At 40.0% G+C, this 21,579-nt stretch overlaps 1 protein-coding gene across 12 annotated transcripts in view; it reads left to right on the forward strand.

Moving 5' to 3' along the window:
* The window catches only part of CSGALNACT1 (chondroitin sulfate N-acetylgalactosaminyltransferase 1), a 335,010-nt gene that overhangs the window by 170,375 nt on the left and 143,056 nt on the right, over positions 1 to 21,579 (forward strand). For 4 of the 12 annotated variants that reach the window (XM_080794802.1, XM_080794792.1, XM_080794801.1 and 1 more), the window contains one exon: positions 8,044 to 8,135. The exons of the other annotated variants lie outside the window; for them this stretch is intronic. The gene's annotated coding sequence lies outside the window, so the exon portion shown is untranslated. The remainder of the gene's footprint in view (positions 1 to 8,043; positions 8,136 to 21,579) is intronic. 12 annotated transcript variants of the gene reach the window in all.

The raw sequence follows: 21,579 nt of genomic DNA on the forward strand, positions 1-21,579 counted from the left end.
CCTGGGCTGGGCAGCTGGAGGGCACCGTGGTGGGCCCTGAACCTCAGGTGGCCTGAGGAGGGCTGGCTGGCGGCTTTGGGCTTTGCCCTGTACTCTGTGTTTGTTGAGCCAAGAGAGGTTAAATGATTATTATTTGTTCGCCAGAGGTAAACCACACATGGGAGAACAGCGTGTCTTCTTGGATTCTGTCAGATAAATTGGGCCGTGAAGAGGGCCCCTAGGAGCAGCAGGCTGGAAACAGATGCCAGACCGTATGGGATTTTGGAGGTTGATGACACTGCGACAAGTTCACCCAGGTCAAGGGACAGAGGTTTTCAGCAATGAGAATCTCCCAAGAACCCACTAAACAACCCATAAAGGAAGAATGAGCTTTAGGTATCTGGCAGGCTGAGGAATGGATGCCAACCTCTGACGGAACCAGTTTAGTACGAACTTTCTTACTGCTTTTTCTTCTTCCTTCCGTGTATCCCAGCACCTGAGGGGATCAGCAGCTGTAAAGAAGAAAGCCTCATCCACCCCTCTCCTCAAGACTACGTGTCTGAATCCAGCCTAGCCCTAGAAATGGGGGATAGAATCTAAGTCAGATTTGGAGTATGAATTATTAAAAGGGATTGGGAAAGGGGCACCAGGGTGGCTCAGTTGTCAGAGCACCTGACTCTTGAATTCGGCATAGGTCTTGAGCTCAGGGTTGTGAGATGGAGCCCCGCCTTAGGCTCCATGCCCAGCGTGGAGCCTGCTTAAGATTCTCTCTCTCTTCCTCTCCCTCTGCCCCCTTCCCCACTTCTTTAAAAAAACAAAAAGGGATTGGGAAGTCTCATCTCTGAATTAAGATGGTTTTGTGACTCATTGAGGTAGGAGTGAGCAGAGAGGATCTGGCCATTGTCCAGATTTTCATCAGGAGCAAGGGAAGTCCACCTCCCCCTGATCGATTTTTAAAAGGGCCGAGGGAGTTTTGTTTTGATCCCATTCTATAGTTGTGCTTGTTCAACGTACTAGCTGCCCAAGCAGTCAACGTTGGACTGAAGGAGTGGATAAGGGCTAATTTGCTGGGTCTGGCTAGGTGAAAAGAGGATGGACTGAGCCGACTTCATCTTTTTCATGTCTTGAAATCAAAGTAAAACCTCAGAACACTGACGCGGTAGGAGTGCATCCTGTTCCATGACCTGCTGGTGGGAGGTGCAAACCTGCTTTTTGTTCATTTCATCCCGCGTCCTCTATGTATTCCTCATTTAGGGTCATTTCCACAGGCTGTAACAGATACAATTTTCACTTTAAATCCCTTGAATTGTCTTCTTGCTTTCTATTTTTTTTTAAGAAAAGATTTTATTTATTTATTTGACAGAGAGAGACAGCAAGAGAGAGAACACAAGCAGAGGGAATGGGAGAGGGAGAAACAGGCTCCCCACTGAGTGGGGAGCCCAATTCTGGGCTTGATCCCAGGACCCTGGGATCATGACCCAGAGCTGAAGGCAGACGCTTAACGACTGAGCCACCTAGGTGCACCTGTCTTCTTGCTTTGTAAATATGATTTTTAGGACCATGGCAGTTTTCTAGAGAAAGTACTCCACTGTATCTCATTTCAAGTTGCTTATGTTAACCTGGACAGAATGAAACATAGTGTCATTTGTTATTTATGTATGTCCCTAAAAAAAACCCTAGTGTGGATTTGTCATAAATGACCTCAAACAATAAACGTTATGTTGTGTAAACATTTAAGAGCCCTTATGAAATGTTGTTTTTAGCATTTGCTACCTAGTTTCCTTCCTTTGTTTAGGAAGTATGCTTTGCAACTTTGGCAACTGAGATTATCCACCCAAAGGGTAAAATTGTTTATTTGTAGTTGGATAAATACAATTAATGTGACCTGTTGAAGTAATATAGTGTTTTGAATTAATATAATATATATTATATATTATAATAATGTAATAACATATTATAAATATATTTAATAATATATATCTAATATTATATAATAAATATTATAAATAAATATATTAATATATGTTATTAATATATTATAAACTAATATATAAACATATATAATAAATATATTCATAATAGAAAATACATTTACTAGTATATATTATAAATGTATTTATAATATATATTACATTATTATAATATATATAATTTATATTATATTTATATATTCTATTATATATATAATTGAAATAATATAATATATTGAATTAAAACTTGTTCTTTGTGAGTACATATATATAAGTGATTCTTTTGCTGACCAAAGAAGACTTTGTCCTTTTGATGTTTGGGTCTTAATTATCAGTAAGGCTCTTTCCCAGAAGGGATTCTTGAATCTTCTTGCTTTTTTTTTTTTCCTTTTTCCTTTCTTGACTTCCTGTGTTAACCTCTTCTGAAAATTACTGAGATTTTTCTCTTAGAATCAGTGGTAAGCCTAAAATGCTACTCTTCTTTCACTGCATCATAGCTATGAAGAATGACAAGAAAGGAGAAAATTAATGGCATGAATTTTAAAGTTTTTATCTCTTTCATCAGGGAAGATAAAATTTTATAGATAGGTAAACATTTACGTCTTCTGGGAAACGGCTCTACAATTCAATGATGGTGGAGAGATGAACTCTAAAATTAAAAAAGCATGTGAACATATGATTATTATTTTAAGGGGAAGTATTTCTATTCTTATTGCTGCTGTTTATGAAGAAAACACTTGATGGTAGATGATTTATCTAGCCATTTAAAATATGAAATTACAATGTGATATATGATGATAACTGTGTTCCCATTCAGGTGGGAAGTCAACTAAAGGGAAAAATAATGTAATGACTTGTTTGTTGGTGAAAATAAAGCAAGGAGTTTTAATCTAAATACTTTGAAATGAATCCAATTTATGCAGGCCCCACAGAAAACTTACAGTATTTTCATCTAAGATATTCAGATATGTTGTAAATTAGCTTTTCAGACTGCCATTGTCTGGTAGCAAAAAGAACAAAGGTTTCTATTCCTAGTTTGCTGATGGACTGTAGGTTTGCTTTAAAGCTCTCTAAAAAGTCAGTGGCTAAAATAGCTGAAGCCATTTTCCATGGGCTTCCACTGTGAAAGCCGAAGGTAATACATTTCTCTGTGGCTTTTCAATAGGATTTTTTTCAGATAGTGCTAATTTTCATCTAGCATTGCTTAAAACACACACACACACACACACACACACACACAAACCTTCTTCCTGTTTTAATCATTAACTTAAAATATGTTTATTACTTTTTTGCATATATATTGAATTTTCCTCACTGGGCCAGTATTAAAATTTACCAGAACATTGGAAATATTTTCTATCTGGGAAAGGGAGGGGTTAATCATCATTTGGAAGCACGGTTTGGTAAGAAATGAAACTACTCCTACAAAATAAGAATATGCCTTAATGTTCGGTCCTTGTAGTAGTGCAAATCCATATTAGCCACAGGAGTCCGTGAAGAAAGATGGCTGCTGACAGTGACTTCCCCTGGTTATGATTTCTGACTGCTCTCAGGAGCTTTTTGTACTTGTGCCATGTAGACAGACACCAGACTTATGTCAGTAATAATCCTCAAGTGCTTCTCATGCTAGACTTCCATGACTCCCTGCATAACAGACCTTTAGCTAGGGACTGGCTCATGTAAGACAGAGGGTTTAGCAGATGAGAGTCTTATGCATATCAAATGTAGAGCTTCAAGAATCAGAGACATCTCTGTACATGTCTTATTAAATTACTGGAACCCTCAGGGATAGTGTGAGCTACAGCCTTAAACCCTGCCATGAAGTTGGAAGTACTGCTTATTTCTGTGCCTGTCCTCATTACCTCTTGCTCTCTGTTTATGTCTAGATTTTGATTAGGGCTCCTTTTAGATGTTAATGAGGAACAAACTGTTGAGACAGACAGTATTATCTGTGTAGGGGAGATAAGTGCTGTTCCCCATTTGATTGGTTGGTATCTTTTCAAGTGTTCAGACATTCAAATTATAGCCAACAGCAATGATATGCTTAAAGAAAATGAGCTTCCCTTAATTAAAATGATTAAAACAAATACTAAGCATTGGAAAACAGCCAACTTTTTTTTCTTGTTTACCTTTTTAATAAGGCATAATTTATGTAAACACATACAAGGTACACAAATCTTAAGTGTAGAGCTCAGTGAAGTTTACATATGAATATAGCTGTATAATCATTTCCCAGATCAATATTTAGAACACATCTAGCCCCCCAAAAGTCTTCCTATCTACCCCTCTTTCACAGTTAATACTTCCTCCCTGCAAAATAACCACTATTCGGACCTCTGATCTAATCCAACATCTGGGATGAGTTTCGCCTGGTTTTGAACTTCACATGAATGGCATGATAAGATGTTGTGTCTGTGAGATTAATTATATGCTGCTGCGTATAGCAGTGGTGTGTTTTTGGTGTTGGGTAATATCCTATTGTATGACTATTCTACAATTTATCAATTCTACTGTTGATGGACGATTTTGTGTTCTCTAATTTTTGGCTATTACGAACAAAGCTTCCCTATGAATAAATATCCTTGTATGTGTTTTCTGGGGGATATAGGTTCTTGAATTACTAGGTCATAGAGCAGGCCTATGTTTATCTCTAGAATACACTAATCAACAGTTTTCCAAATTAGTTGTGTCAGTTTAGACTCCCACCAGCAATGGATGCCAGTTCCAGTTGCTTCACATCTTTGGCAACACTTGGTATTGTCAGCAACCAACTTAAAACTAAAAAAAAAAAAAAAAAAAAAAAGCTAGCTCTAGTTTAAAAATACAATTTTTATATCCCCCAGAACTCAGTTACTTGTTTTGAAATGAATTTTTAATTCACCAAGTGATACTACTGAGTGCCTGCTGGGTTCAGAGTGCTTTCTTTGTGCTCTGGGGTCTATAAGAGAATTAAACTCAACCCCTGCTTTTATGGGTTTACCATAGCCCGCTAGGGTGCTATAGAGAACAGGTCATCAGCCGTGCAAGTCAGGGTATGAAAAAGTACCATCATCAATAGTCTCTTCAACACGTCTTGATAGCAGAACTGTGTCCTCAGCTAAATTTTCAGATGCATTTGCTTTTTCTAGTGTCTTCTCACTTTTCCTGTAACACTGCAATGTCATTAGCTCTGTACTTTCCAGGATACCTTGCCGTGCCAGCCCATCTGGCTAATGGTAGCACCGTGTACTCTGGATCTGTCTCCCTCAAAGTACTGTGCCTTCCCCCTCTCTGTTATCAGAAGATTCTCCCAAATCTTGCTTGTGAGTCAGGGAAATTAAGTTTGGTGTTAAAACTGGATTGTGGTAGCTTTATGTTACCTCCTCTAAGAAGTGTTTTCCTTTTGAAAATGGATTCCAGGTGACATAGTGTCTTAGCTCAAAGGAATTAACATTGATGCTTGGACTTTTGATGTTTTCAGGCTAATGGAAAATTTTGAGAAGTGTACTTGATAAATTTCACTTTAAGGGAAGCTGTCCATTCCATCTGCATTTAAAGGAGGCTTCAACAAGGGAATGACTTAAAAAACAAGGCAGAAATTCTAAATAATTCCTGTGCAAGGATGAATTGACCCTGGTATATATCCATCAGTTTGGACCACTTACTCTAAATGGATTGGCTGAGTGCTGATGTGCTGAAGTTTTATAAATATCCAGAAAATGCCAAGTTTTATAAATATCCAGAAAATGCCACCTTAGATCTTACATTCTAACAACTTTTCTATATCCTTATTATAACACTAAAGGTCTTAATGTCTTTTTGTTTTTCACTGTTATTATAGTAACAGTGTGGAAATTCAAATATCTCTTCAATGTTTGGTTAAGACATGGGATAATGACAAGAATTCCAGTCTACCCCCAGAACCTGCATTGTACTCTCTGATCAGAATTCTTACATAACCTATCAAGATAGCTCTAGATTTCAAAAAGCATTGTTTGGGGGTACCTGGGTGGCTCAGTCAGTTAAGTGTCCTACTCTTGATTTCAGCTCAGGTCGTGATCTCAGGGTCATGAGATTGAGCCCTGTAGAACCTGCTTAAGATTCTTTCTTTCTCTCTCTCCCTCTGTCTTCCCTGCTCCCAACCCTGCTCATGTGCATGCTCTCCTTCTGTCTCAAAAAAACAAAAACCACCCCCCCCACAAAACCCCCTGAAAGCACTGGTTAGATAAGAAGATATGGTGATAATTGTTTTCAGTTTATTTTTCTTTCATTTGTTGAAACTAAAACCTATCCATACACCTGAGTTACTTTTAGAAAACCCTGTCTTATTGTGTAATTTTCCTAGTTACTGGTTTTACACATCTTTTCTTAAATCCATTTCTAGGTACTTTTGTATTTTAGATAATATAGTCAATGCTACCTTATTTTTTTAATATTTTCTAACTGTTTTTGCTGGTAGATTGAAATACAATTGATTTTTCCATATTGAGTTTTGTATCTAGCAACCTTGTTAAGTGCCCCTATTTATTATTATATTTTATCCGTATTTTCTTCTGGCCTTTTTAGAGATATAATCACACATCAGTAAATAATAACTATTTCATTTCTTCTTTGCAATTCCTTATAATCTTTCTTTTTTTTTTTTCTTCTTTTTCTTTTTTTGGGTGCTACTGTACAGGCTTGGATCTTGAGTACAGTGTTGAAGGGAGTGGTCATGGGCATCCTTATCTTGTTCCTGATCCCAAAGGGAACACTTTTAACATTTCACTAGGAAGTATGGTGCCTGCGGTGGGATTTTATAAATACCAAGATTAAGAAAGTTGCCTTTTATTCCCGTTGTTAAAAGTTTTGGTCCTGATGGATACACTTTCTCTTTGTCTGTCGTACTCTTTAGTGGGAAGATGGCAGTACTGACCCACGCTCATTAAGGCATGATGTTTTAGATTGTTTGGTATTACCTGGGTTGGGTTCCAGGCAGATCCTTTCACTCCTTGTCTTGGCTGATTGAGGCTGAAGAATTGATGTTTACCGTTCCCTAAGGCTTCCTTTTTGTGCTGGTAGAAATTTGGTTCCGAGCAAAGAAGGACTGGCTTCTTATCATCACAGTACATAATTTTGGGGTTTTGTTTCTAATTTTTTCCCCATATCAACCTGAGGGTTGAGACTGTTGAGTTGCAACAGTCTTGTCGTCCAACCCCATATTGCACATTAGCCTTAAAGGTGACCAGATGTTTCCATGTCATCAGAGAAGATTCACCCCTGTTCCTGGAAAAAGAACAGAGTATGGGTGAATTGAAAATGTCATTCTCACACTTCTGTGGGCAACACATTGCTATGCAAAGGGCTCTGAGCCAGAATGGAGATACCTGAGATCCAAATGGCTCTCATGCTAAGGGCCTCGCTCTTGCAAGCCTTTGTGTTCCCTTTCTTAGAAGGAGAGTTCGTAGTAACCATTCTTCAAAGGGCTATTTTTGCTTAAAGACTATAGATCTTTGAATGGTAGTCCATTATCATCCTTTTCCTCATTATCTCTACAAGGATTCCTGTAAGAATTTTCATCTTATCTTTCCAGATGGGAAATTACCTTACAGGAACAGCAGGTTGAGTAGCTTTAAATCCTAATGAGAATGGAGAACTGTGATGTAGATCTGTCTTGCAAAATGGAGATTGAGTATATTTCAATTATACTTATTTAAAATGTAGATGTTAAAGAGATGTATTTACCTTGAAACAAAAGTTTGTTTTTGGTAGAGGTCAAATTTCTCGTGTCATGCCCTCATAAGGTCTAGCATATATTAATTCAGTGAAGTGTATATTAGTTTCCTATGGCTGTTGTAACAAATGACTGCAGACTAGGAGACCTAAAACTGTAGAAATTCATTCTCTCACAGTTCTGGAGGCCAGAGGTCTAAAATCAAGGTGTCAACAGGGCTGTGCTCATTCTGAAGGAGAATCCTAGAGAAGGTTCCAGGCAGAATCCATTTCTTGCCTCTCGTAGCTTCTAGAAGTTCTGGGCATTCATTGACTTTTGCCCACATCACTCCAGGCTCCGCCTCCTTGATCACATTGCCTTTTCTTCTTTTGTGTCAGCATTTGCTCTCTCTCTTTCTTGAAGGCCACATGGGATTGCATTTAGGACCTACCCAGACAATCCAGGATAAGCTCTTCCTCGGGAGATCATTAACGTCACATCTTTTGCCACAGAAGGTAATATTCACTCTCTGTGCATGTGAGGTAGTGTTCAGAGGTCCTGGGGATTAGGATGTGGATGCATCTTTTTGGAGATCATCATTCAGCTCATTAAAAGTAGAAGTTATTTTTTGATCATGATTATTTTCTCCCTATCACTAGAAATGGGCACCTAAAGACTAGATCAGCCTTGTATTTCTTTAAAGTGTGAATAGAGGTGCCTCTACTTTTAGTATCCAAAAAGTGGAGATAGAGAAAATAATATTTGGGTATCTCTCATTTATCCTTTGGACTTCCTGTTTATTTTCACTGAAACTGATTATTAGAAAAACTTGAGTTTGAAAGATATCTCTAATGACCTGATTATATGCATGAGTGCCATAAATATAGGTTAAAAGATTGAATTTTAAAATTTAACTGATGTCGAAGAATGTAGTGGTCATAGTCTGGCAAGAAAGCAGTAATGCTAGGTTACCTTGACAGGTGACGGTTTATGTCAGAGAAGAATGAAAGGATGCTTTATTTTAAATTTCGTCGTTCTGAGAGTCAGCTAGACTGGTCGTCTTGTTGTACGATGTTTACCAATTTTAGAACTGTTCTGAAAGTTGGATTTTAGTCTTTAGAGCAGCTTTAATTTTATTCTCTCTATATAGGTTAAGGAAAGGATATTTACAGTAAGGATGACCATAACCTTTCAAGCTGAGCCAAATTTGTAATGTAATGGTTATTTTTAGTTCCTGAAATGGAATGGATTCATCGAGGTCCTCCTGCGTGCACAGCACAGCTCAGCATGATAGATGGAGGTGACCTGTGTATGTTCTCTTGCTTATCACTTATTTATTCCACAAATATTTACTGAATGCCTGCTGTGTGCCAGGTGCTGTTCTAGGAGCTTGGGAGTCTGTGATGAACAACACAGATAAGGATTTTACTTTCATGGAGTTTCTGTTCCAGTGAACTGATATTTCCAGAAATTGATATTTCTGATGAGTTGGATAGGTGTGAAGGAGTCAACATTACAGGGTTGGGCTAGAGAAGGTGCAGAAACACACAGGGTGGTAGAAACACCTCTTGCAAAGGCCCCCAGGAAAGAATGGGTTCCATATCTTTGAGGAACAAAAAACAAAGCACTGGTAGGTGAGGGGTCTGTGGGAGGGAGATGAGGCTGGAAGGAATTAGGGTCAGTCACCTCGTTCTGTGGTTCTTAGCCCCAGGCTTCATGTTCAGAATGTCTGCAGGAGCTCACAAACTTACCTGGCTCTCATTCCAGCCAAAGTAAACTGGCATCTCTCATGTGGTTGCTGTTGTTTTGTTTTATTTTGTTCCCAAGGGGATTGTAATCTATTATGCAGCCAACATGGTACTTCAGGCTTTTGAAAAGGTAAGGAATTTTATCTTAAAATCAATGGATTATCAGTGGAGTCCTTTAACTAAGGCAACCAGAGGTTTGGCTTTTATGTTTTTAAAAGGTCTCCCAGCTTCTTTTGTGGCAAAGGGGTTAGAAGAGTGGTGGGGGGTAGGGCACAAAACAAGGCGGGTCCTCAGGAGGGTGCTCTGACCCCAGGGTGGGGCTGGAGAGAAGTGCTCAGCTGGGCCGCATTCTGGAGAGGGCACTGACAGGACTGTGGAGAGATTGCATGAGGGCCGGAGAGAAAGCAAGCATCACACGGGACTCCTAGCGTTTTTGGTCTGAGTGACCAGGTGGAGGGTAGATCCATACACTGAGACAGGGAAGCCTGAGCTTGGGGATTTTGGCAGTAGATGTGCTACTTCAAAATGCTTTAAGCAAAGTTTCAGTGTAGGCTTGTGGGTGCACGGAACACAGAAGGGTCCCATCAGGACGGGAAATTCTCAGCAGAAGCCGTATTCCTGGAAGGAGCAGGTATAGGGTGAGTAGAGACACACCCAGGGTTCCAAAGTGGCCGTGGTGCACCACCCAGGCGGGAGGGTGGGGAGGACACTGTGGTAGGAGTCCTGGGCTTGGGGAGCCGTGTGGTCAGGGAAGAGGCTGAGAAGGTAGGTTGGACAGAATGGCTCAAGTCTCTAGGAGTCACTGGGAGTCACTGAGTATGTGTGAGGTGTACAGGGTTCTAAGCCGACTTGTGTGATTAGGAAGCTTGGTCCAGGGACCCTAAAGCTTGGATTAAAGGAATGAGTGGAGGGGTAGGGAGAGCACTTAGGAGGCTGCCATGCTGGGTCACTGTAGAGCCCACAAATTAGGATCTGATGTAGGGCCGTGGCTGGGGGAATGGCAGAGAACAGATGGAGTTAAGGGAGAGTCTGGTAATGGCTGGCCTGAGCACTTGGGGTGGTGCATGGGGAGACTGGGCTTTCAGAGAGCCATGGCAGAGGTGACACCTGGTCATCTGTGACTTACCGGTTGCCTCTGTATGCTGCAAACGATTTTGTTCTTGTGCTTCTAGGTGGTTACTATTCTGTGGAAAAGGGACATTCAAAGTATTTTGTGTGTGTGTGTGAACCTACATCACTGGTATGGAGGGAGCCAGGAAACCCAATTAGAGAACGTACTTTGGATGTCCATGAATGTCATTTTCAAAGTTGCAGATCGCATGAAACGTGTTACGTGTTAGAGGCCAAGTTCCACGGGGTCCCAGCGTTGGACTGGGCTGTGGGAGGACTGCAGGGCTCAGGGCGTGACCACAGCCATGTTCCTCCCTGACAGCTCTGGTTTCCCAGGAGAGACCTCGGCAAAAAGGGGCTCAGGAGGGCAGAGGCCTTGGAGTAGAGGAGGAAGGGAGGGTGAAGATACTCTCGGGGTCAGGAGTGAGAAATGTGGAAATTAGGGGGCCTCGTGCTGGAGGAGCAACCTCTCCTCATCCCTGCCCCCTTGGCCCCTGCTGGTTTCTCTTCTCCCTGCACGTCTCCCGCGCCGGCTCGGGCCTTCCTTACCCTGTTGGCTCACCGGAAGCAGAAGTAGCTTCACAGTGAGCTCTTTTTGCTCGTGACCTTGTGACAGTTTCTACTAACAAGGCAAACGGGGTCGAGTCCTTCTCTCTTGTGCTCCCTGCCCTTCCTCCCCCTGTTCTGTTTGCCATTGTGAGGGAAGAGGAGGCTGCACGTGTACCCGGATGGCTGGACCCCAGCACAACGGAGTGGAGTGCACTTCAGCAGTGCTTGGGCTGGAATTCTTTCCTGGGCTCTGTGTTACAGCGGAGGGAGCCCAGTGGGGCTGAGAAGAGGGAGTAACAGAGTAGTCTCCACTCTTATCTTCAGTCTGACTCTTCTCATTCTCCAGTCTTACCGTGCTGGTTTATGACAACCTTTATCCACTATATCCCGAAACCAAGCTCTAAAATTTACATATTTATTTTCAGTAATTTTTATTATAAAATACAACAGATGTGCAAAAGAAGCCCATAGACTGCAATTGTATAGGTTAATGAATAATTAGAAAAGAAACACCTGTGGAAGCCAGCACATTGCCAGCCTACCTGAAGCCTCCTGTGGTCGCTTCTGGAATCACATCTCTTCCTCCTCCCCCAGGTAACCACTTTTCTCGTTTTTATGACAATTTTGTTGCTTTAAAAAGGAATCTCGCCAGTCTGTACGTGTTATCACTTGGTTTTGCTTGGTTTTGAATCCTCTGTAAATGGAGTCAGACTGTACATCTTCTTCTTCTGTGTCTTGCTTCTTTGTTCCACATTCGGTTTCCAAGATGCATTTATTTTGTTGTGCCTGACTATAGATCAGTACATTCTGCTGCCGTATAGTATTTTGTTGAATGGTGATATGACGTTGTGTTTTTCTACTCCTTTTTTTTTATAAATCAATCTTTTTTTTTTTTGAGGATTTTTAAAATTTATTTGACACAGAGAGAGATCACAAGTCGGCAGAGAGGCAGGCGGGGGCGGGGGGGGGGGAAGCAGGCTCCCTGCTGAGCAGAGACCCGAATGCGGGGCTTGATCCCAGGACCCTGAGATCATGACCTGAGCCAAAGGCAGAGGCTTAACCCACTGAGCCACCCAGGCGCCCCGTGTTTTTCCACTTCTTAAGGTTGGTAACAGTTTGGGGACTACAGAAGACACAGGGGTAAGCATTCTTATGCCTGCATCCCTGTGCGTGCTAGCATGACTTTCTCTTTCAGGCTAAGAAGGGGACGCACTGGCTCATGGGATATGCTTCTCTTTACCTCCATTGCGTTTCAGAATTTATGTATATCCTTGTCAACACTTAGTATTGTCATACCGTTTTTTTTTTTTTTTTCTCAACAAGGGTATGTATTCTTATCTCTTTGTGTTTTACATGGCTTTTCTCTGTTTACCAGTGAGGTTGGTCACTTTTTTTTTTTTAAAGATTTTTATTTATTTATTTGACAGAGATCACAGTAGACAGAGAGGCAGGCAGAGAGAGAGAGAAGGAAGCAGGCTCCCTGCTGAGCAGAGAGCCCAATGCGGGACTCGATCCCAGGACCCTGAGATCATGACCTGAGCCGAAGGCAGCGGCTTAACCCACTGAGCCACCCAGGCGCCCACCTTTTCATATATTTATGGCCATATGGATTTCCTTTTTTTTTTTTTTTTTTTGTGAAGTGGACCATTTTTGTGTTGTGTTGTCGACCACCTTTGAATTGATTGCTGAGTTCCTTACACATTCTGGATCCTAGTCTTCTGTTAGTTATACATAGAGCTAATCTCTTCTCTCATTATGTGGCTTTTCTAACTCTCCTATGGTGTTTTTTGATAAACAGAAAATTAAACATTTAGTATAGTCAAATTTATAAATCATTTCCTTTATGGCTTGTGCTTTTTGTACCTTGTTTAAGGTACCCTTCCCTATCCCAAGGTCATGAAGATATTTTCTTTCCTTTTCCTTTTTGCTTTTTGACCCTTTTCATCCATTACTCTCACCCCCTCCCCCCACCTCTGGCAGCCACAGTCTGTTCTCTGTCATGGTGAGCTTGGTTTTTGTATTTTTGTTTTATGTTTATATATCACAATGTCTCCATCCCTTCATCTATTGATGACTACTTAGGTTGTTCCCATGTTTTGGCAATTATGAACATTGCTGTAATGAACATGGGGGTCCATATATCTTTTTGAGTTAGTAGATTTTTTTTTTCAGATGAATACCCACAAATAGAATTGCTGGATCATGTGGTAGTCTATTTTTAATACTTTGAGGAACTTCTGTACTGTTTTCCATAGTGGCTGTGCAATTGGCTGTACCGATTTACATTCCCATCAGTAGCACACAAGGGTTCCCCTTTCTCCACTGCTCACGAACACTTGTTATTTCTTGTTGTTTTTATTTTTTTTATTTTTGCCATTCTGACAGGTGTGAGGTTATATCTCATTGTGATTTGATTTTCAGTTCCCTGATGGTTAATGATGCTGAGCATTTTTTCATGTGCTTGTTAACTATCTGTGTCTTCTTCTTTTTTTTTTTTTTAAAGATTTTATTTATTTATTTGTCAGAGAGAGTGAGCACAGGCAGACAGAGAGGCAGGCAGAGGCAGAGGGAGAAGCAGGCTCCCTGCTGAGCAAGGAGCCCGATGTGGGACTCGATCCCAGGACGCTGGGATCATGACCTGAGCCGAAGGCAGCCGCTTAACCAACTGAGCCACCCAGGCGTCCCCTATCTGTGTCTTCTTCGGAAAAATGTCTGTTCAGGTCTTTTGACCTTTGTAATTGGATTGTTTGGGCGTTGTTTTCTTTTTTTTTTGCTACTGAGTTGTAAGAGTCCTCTGTATAATTTGGATATTAGCCCCACATCAGGTGTGTAATTTGCAAGTATTTACTCCCATTCTATAGGTTGCCTTTTGATTTTGTTTATGGTTTTCTTTGCTGTTCAGAAGCTTTTAGTAAAATATAGTCCCACTTAATTTATTTTTGCTTTTATTGCTTTTGCTTTTAGTGTCAGATTTAAAAAATCGTTGCCAAGAACTATGTCTGGGGGGAGCTTACCTAGAAGTTTTATGGTTTTAGGTCTTGCATTCAAGTTTTTAATCCATTTTGAGTTAATATTTATGTGTGGTGTAAGGTAGGGATCCAGTTTCATTCTTTCTCATGGGGCTGTCCAGTTTTCCCGATACCACTTGTTGGAGAGGCTGTCATTTCCCCATTCTGTGTTCTTGGCTTCTTTTCATAAATAAATCAGCGTATGCGTGTGTGGGTTTATTTCTGAGCTTTCTATTCTATTCCATTGATCTCTGTGTCTGTTTTTAATGCCAATACCATACTTTTCTGATGACTATAGCTCTGTAATTTAGCTTGAAATCAAGGAATGAGGATATTTTCTATATTAAACACTATATTTAATATATTTTCTGTATTAAATTTAATAAATCAATTTAATGTATTTTCTGTATTAAATCATTTTCTGTATTAAACTTAGCCTTTCATATTTGTCTCTGAAATTAATTTATGTGTGTGATGTGAGATAAAGATCAAAATTAATTTCTTTTGTATGGATATACAGTCATCCCAGGTTCATTTATTGAAAAGACTATTGTTTTTACGTCTGTGAGGCATCACATATCCTTCTGAGTGTGAGTCAGTTTCTGAGCATTCTAGTATATTCTCTTGGTCTATTCTATGCCTATACCACACTGGTTTAATTTAAAAAAATTATTCTGATATCTGACAGGGCACTCTTGTTCTTTGAGAGAGTTATGACTTGTCCGAGCCCTTTACATTTCCATGTAAAAGGTTTCATAGCACCCAAATAAAGTTTGGGATTTCATTTGGTGGGACTGCATTGATTCTATGAACTTATTTGGAGACAACAGATATCTTTACACTACTGAGTCTTTCTCTAAGTCTTTTTAAATGTTTTAATAAAAGTCTTAATAATTTTTTCCCCAGATCCTCAGAAGTCTTACATATCTTTTGTTAGATTTATAGCTAGGCACCTGGTATTTTTTATATTATTGCAAGTATTACCTTTTTACACTGCTATATAGAAATGTACTTGATTTTTTCTACATAGCTGATTTTCTTCATCAGAGAACTCTCCTATTCTAACAGCTTGTCTATAAATACCTTTGGATAGTCTACAAACATAATCATGTCATTTGTGAATAATGATATCTTTGTTTCTTCCTTTCCAGTCCTTGTACCGTTTATTTATTTATGCATATCATTCTGGCTAGGTCTCCAGTTTTCTGTTGAATAGAAGTGCTGAAGGTGATCATCCTTGTCTTCTAATATCAAAGGGAAATTCTCTGCATTTAATATGACATTTCCCGAAGGGTTTTTTTGGTGGGGGCAGTAGATAATCTAATAAAGGGAAAGAAGTCATTTTCTATTCCTGCTTTCTTTGGGGTTTGAAATCATGAATATTGAATATTACTAAATATATTTTTTGCATTTATTGAGATGATCATATGATTTTTCTGTTTAGACTGTTAATGTAAGAAACTAAGTTCCTGATTTCAGCATGTTAAAACAACTTATTACCTGGGATAAAATCAACTTGATATTTTATATATTACTGGATTCAGTTTGCTAAAATTTTGAGTGTGTTTTTGTGTCTGTGTTCATGGAAGAGGTTAGTTTGTGATTTTCTTTTTTCTTAACTATCTTTAGTGTTAAAATACAGCATTGAAATATTTAATTTCATTCTGAAGTTCCTTGAGGAATAAAAATGAAGTTTTTTTGATCTGAAAGGCTCCATTGCATGAAACAGTTATTTACCCAAGCATGTTCAAGGAATATCAAATATTTGGAAAGTGATTTCTTCTGGAAAATTTCAAATCATGTATAGAATGTTCTAGTTTGGTGAATAATGAGAAAATTCCTTTATGTAAATTGTTTCATGGAAAAAAGAGTTCTTTTAAGAATGTTGGTGACATGTATGTAATGTCCTCATCCTTTGATAAAATAATTTTTAGATAACTAGATTTAAAATTTGTTCATTATTCCATTTCAATCTCTAAATGAAGTGTCAGTATAGAAAGAGTTTTTCTTGTCTTGGATAACCATGACACTGATAATTTGAGAATTGAATCAATAATTGAGTAGTTAATTTGCTAAAAATAGTTTTCATTTTTAGAAGCTAAAGGCAAGTGTTGCAAGTTAAATAAAATCTATGTAAAAGCCACCTGATGTAAAATATACAATTTTGATTGATGTTAATATTCTAAATCATATGTATTCCTTTTTCTGCATTAACATTTCTTTTTTTCAAGAGTATTCAGAAACCACCTGGAAATCCTGATAATATAACTTGCTTAGCTACAGGGATTTTGGATCCCTAATTATAAAAACTCAAATTTCTGGGATGCCTGGGTGGCATTAGTCATGATCCCAGGGTCCTGGGATCGAGTCCTGCCTTGGGCTTCCTGCTCAGTGGGGAGCCTGCTTCTCCCACTCCCTCTGCCTTTCCCCCAGCTCATGCTTGTTGTCTCTCAGATAAATAAACAAAATCTTTAAAAACAAAAAACAACAACAAAACCCCCCAAATTTCTGAGAGAGTGGTGGAAAGGGAAGAGAGTCAAGTAATCAGCCTGAGGGCAGGGTTCCTACCTCACAGGAGTGGGCTGTATAGTTAAGTACATACATATATATATGTATATTTTAGTAGTTATACACCTGAGCTATTAATATCACTTACAGCAAACATGACATACACTCATGAAATGGTAGCTTTCCATTTGTATTGGTGATAAGCTAAGAGTTTTAGAATGTGAGGAGACATTAGCAACCATGAAATATAATTTCCTTTTCCCAGAGTTGAGACCAGTGACTTGCCTAAGATCAGAAAGGGATTTATTGGGACTCCTCGATGGCTCAGTCGGATAAGTGTCTGCCTTCAGCTCAGGTCATGATCCCGGGGTCCTGGGATCGAGTTCCACATCAGGCTCCCTGCTTGGCGGGGAGCCTGCTTCTCCCTCTGCCTGCTGCTCCCTTGCTTGTGCTCGCTCACTCTCACTCTACCTGACAAATAAATAAAATATTAAAAAAAAAAAAAAGAAAGGCAGTTATTATTAGAGTTGAAACTACATTTTCTTTATTCATTCCTTTATTCAGCACAAGTTTATTGAAAACCTGGTATGTGTGAGATACTATTCTACATACTGGGGATATTGTGGAGAATAGTTGAAGTCCTTCCCTCATGGCGTTTATATTCCAAAGTAGAAAACTGGCAAATAACAAAGAGTTATGTAAAAAATGACATTGAGAATGGGCAGGAAGAAAAATAAAGTAAGGAAAGGGAAGAGAGATGGCAGGGAATGCTGTTTAGGGTGGGGCAGTTAAGAAAAGCCTCACTGAGGGTATGACCTTTGAGCAAAACCTGAATGAAATGAGAGAGTAAGCCTTGTGGATGCCTTGCAGAAGAATGTTCTAGAAAAAGAGAACAGAAATCTCACGTTTGCTGTGTTCCCAGAACAGCAAGGAGGTCAGTGTGACTAGGGCAGGTAAGAGGGGGAGAGTGCTGGGCTGGGAGGTGCGGGATGAGCTTGGTGCCTGATCTTAGCTGGGTGCCATGTGAGGACTCTGGGACTTTTTCCAAGTGTGCAGGAAGACGGAGAGTTGTGAGCAGGGCAAGAACACGGTCTGCCTTCAGTTTTGAAAGGTGCACTCTGGCGGCTGTAGGATAGTGTCTTGAAGAGAGACAGGAATGGAAGTGGAACGGTGGTGAGGGGCTCCTGCAGTTTTATGGTGAGAGACCAAGGAGGCGAGGGATTCTGATTAGTTAAGACAGGCAGCTTGATGGCTTCCTGATATATTTTAAAGGTAGAGCAACAAGATCTGTAAAAGATATAAGGGCCATCCAGGTACTTCCACAATTTTGCCTGTTCCCTTTCACTGGACTAGAGCATATTAGAATGCTTTCCCAGGATTTAATTTTGCTTTTTGTCTCTGAAGGATGTTCAAGGCACAGTTTTTAAGACATGGTTTGCTGGGCAGATGATGGTTTTCATCTGGGGTGGTATAAGGTCTGTTTATGGCGCACCTGCCCTCAGGTGTCACTAACTTTGTATCTGATTTACTTTAACTGTCTGCACCTGGTTCAATTTTCATTTACATCTGGAAACTTCATAGTGTATTACTTTAATTTCTGCATTGACCTGAAAATTGCTAAGTCTCTTTGAGGTTAGATTTGCCTCGAGATAGATGGCTCATTGGTAGGATTCTTGTAGCTCCGTGTGTTGGCACTAAAGAAATTACCCTGGGGGGGGGAGAATCTATTAGTTTGTGCCTGTTTGCAGCAGAGAGGAGCTTGCATACAGAACAGTCTCAATAATGCAGATTTCCTATTGTTAAATGCTCGTTAAATGGACTAGAGGACAACACTGCCACGGAGGGGTCTCCCTCGCTATGGGGCAGTGACATGAAATCCTGACTCTGAATTGATGCCAAAGGTAGATCCATTGGATTTCGTGAATACAGATCGTCCCCCTCTCCCCTCTCCACCCCCTTTAGAATGAAAGGAACACATGTGAAATCAGGGTTTCATCCACTAATAAAATATTCCTTTTCATGTAGTTTGTTAGTTCAGGATGTTGCTCCTGCTTATTATCACAATTTCCAGTGTTTTTGTTGTTCTTATCAGAGAGGGAAAAGGACACCACAGAATACTCGTTCCTAGATGGCTGTTTTTTAAAATGGGACTTCAGAGGCAAAATGAAGATGAGCGTTTCACATCCCCAATTTCTGTGACTCGCTCCCACTGCTAAATGACCCAAGGGGAGGAAGGGTGTGGGTGCGTTTCCGTGTGTTGCGTTATTTTACACATCAGGTTGACTGTTTCCCACAAAACAGACATATATTTTTAGGCAGAGCCCATAGATATTCATTTTGTAAGGAAATATGAGTGAAGATGGATCGTCCTAATGCCCCTGGAGCCTAACCACCTGTACGGTGCCGAGCGAGTTCTGAAGCGCATAGTCGGGTGTGCTAAATAAAGAGCGTCTTGACTTCACCGAGGCTTCTGAATGCTCACAGATGTTTCCAGTTGAGCCAATGCCGGGGTTTGTTTTAGTTCCTTATTACGTATGTGGGAATTATGCTTCGTCTAGTGGATAGACTGCAAATACTTAGGTCAGGGTGTACGTATGGGCAACATATGAAATCTCGAGAAGTTTGGGGGCGAGGCTCTGGAAGGTGGACCTCTCTCTTGTATCTGAGAGTTTGTCACTTGGTCTTTTGACTCCACTCTTTTAGCTTCCATACTACCAAACGGGTCCGGTTCTCTTTGGCAGGCTCCCCTCCCTTGGACATAAATGTTCTCTAGGGTTTCATCCTTGGCCCACCCCTGACTCCCCCTACATATTCTTCCCACTCACAACTGTGGCTTTAACTAACCCACAGACAAGATGGCCGTCAAACCGTCACCTCCAGCCCAGACCGCTCCCTTGAGCTATTGGTCTGCACACCCAAGTCTAGTCAGTCAGTTCTTCCTGCCGCAGGTGCCCAAAGCAAGTTCTCCACCAGACCCTTCCTTTTGTCCCATGGCCCGGTCTGTCCCCAAGTGCTGTCTTGGCCCCACTATCCATCCCACAGTCACACACAACCTTCCCTACAACAGTAGATCAATAACCACGTCATAAGTATGTTTGATAACAGAGTTTCATTTTAAATTTTTTATCAAAGTAACTCATGCCCATAGTTAGAAAGCCAAGTTAGTACAGAAGGCCTTAGAATAAAAAGCAGTCATGCCCTTGCCTCAATCCTCCCCACCCTGATCCTCCTTGCCAGACGGAACCACCTTTAGCTCCTGCAACTGCCTCTTCTGGTCATTATCCTCATAGATTTAAGTTCTGTGCTTACATGGTCATCCCTTCATTTACCGATTTTGGACAGCAGCTACTGGTTTCCTGCCATCCTTTTCCATTACAACCCCCCTCTCTTTAGCCAACATAGTTGGATCACAGTTTTTATTTCCCTTATTTATGTAATTTATGTAACGTAGGTACACTTTTGTATCTTGCTTCATCACCTTTACATGGAATCACTTGGTCCTGGACTTACAGGGTGAAGATCTTAGCACACCTCCTGCCTTTCCCTTTAGTGCTTCTCCCTGCTTCTCCCTGTCTTCTTCTGTCATATGCACTGACTTTCAAGTTATCAAAATTGATGCCACTTGTTTGACAAATTGATAAATGTATTTTCCCTCTGAGTTTTGAGACATTGCTCCATTTTAGTATCCAGCGTTGCTGATAAATCTCGTATCAATCTAATTGTCCTTCCCTTGCAGGAAGACTTTAGGATAGTCTCTTTCACTTTGGCATTCTGAAATTGCCCCATCTTGTATCAGGTGTGTGTTTTTCAAAAAATTCATTTATTTTCCATTACTCCTTACTAATTTTCTCCCACTTGCTGTGTTCCCTTTTTCTAGGACTCCTAGATGATAGACAAGTGGACAAACTAGAAATTGTTTTTCAGATGCCTTTATTTTCTTATTTTTCTGTATTCTGGAAGGTTTTCTCTGCTTTGTCTTCCAGCCTCTTACTGATTTTTTTTTTTAAACTTGTTGTGTGTGCATTCTTATTCAGTGATTGTTTTTTCATGACATCCTGTACTTATTTTATAATGCAGTATTTTCTCAGTTCTCTGAGAAGAATAATTACATTTTAAAAACTTCTTTTTAAAGGTACAGAGATTTCCCATAGACCCTGCATCCCCATACAGACATTGTTGTTCCCAATATCAACATCCCTATGAGAGTGGTACATTTACTACAACTGGTGAAACTACATTGATGACTTATGACCACCCAAAGTCCGTAGTTTGCATTAGGGTTCACTCTTAGCATTCTATATTCTATGGGTTTTGACAAATGTGGTGATTTGTATGCATATGATTTATAGTATCGTACAGAGTATTTTCACTGCCCATAAATCCTCTGTGCTCAGCCTGTTTATCCCTCAGCATTCATCCCCCAATTAGTGATCTTTTAATTATCTCTATAGTTTTTTTCTTTTACTAGAATGTGATATAGTTGGGATCATACTATGGTATGTAGCCTTTTCAAATTGGCTTCTTTCACTTTGTAATATGTATTTAAGTTTCCTCTGTGTCTTTGACTTGATACCACATTTTTTCAGGGTGAATAATATTCCATTGTGTGGATGTTTGTGTATCTGTTCCCCTACTGAAGACCATCTTGGTTGCTTCCCAGTTTGGGCAGTTATATATAAACCATTTGTATCTTTCCATGTGTAGGCTTTTATGTGGGCATAAGTTTTCAGCTCAGTGACTAAGGCAAGAGTGTGTTTAGTTTTATAGGAAACCGTCAAACTGTCTTCCAAAGTGGTTGTACCATTTTGCCTTCTCTCCAGCATTGAATGGGAAGTCCTGTTCCTCACCAGCATTGGTGTTTGGGATTATGTCAGTGTTTGGGATTATGGCCATTTTTCCACATGTATAGTAGTATCTTGTTTTACTTTGCATTTCTCTGATGATGTATGATGAAGACCATTTCTTTATATGCTTATTTGCCATCTGTGTGTCATTTTTGGCAAGATGTCTGTTGAAGTCGTTGGGCCATTTTTTAA

Source organism: Martes martes (assembly GCF_963455335.1).
Source record: "Martes martes genome assembly, chromosome: 2".
NCBI classification, from domain to species: domain Eukaryota; kingdom Metazoa; phylum Chordata; class Mammalia; order Carnivora; family Mustelidae; genus Martes; species Martes martes.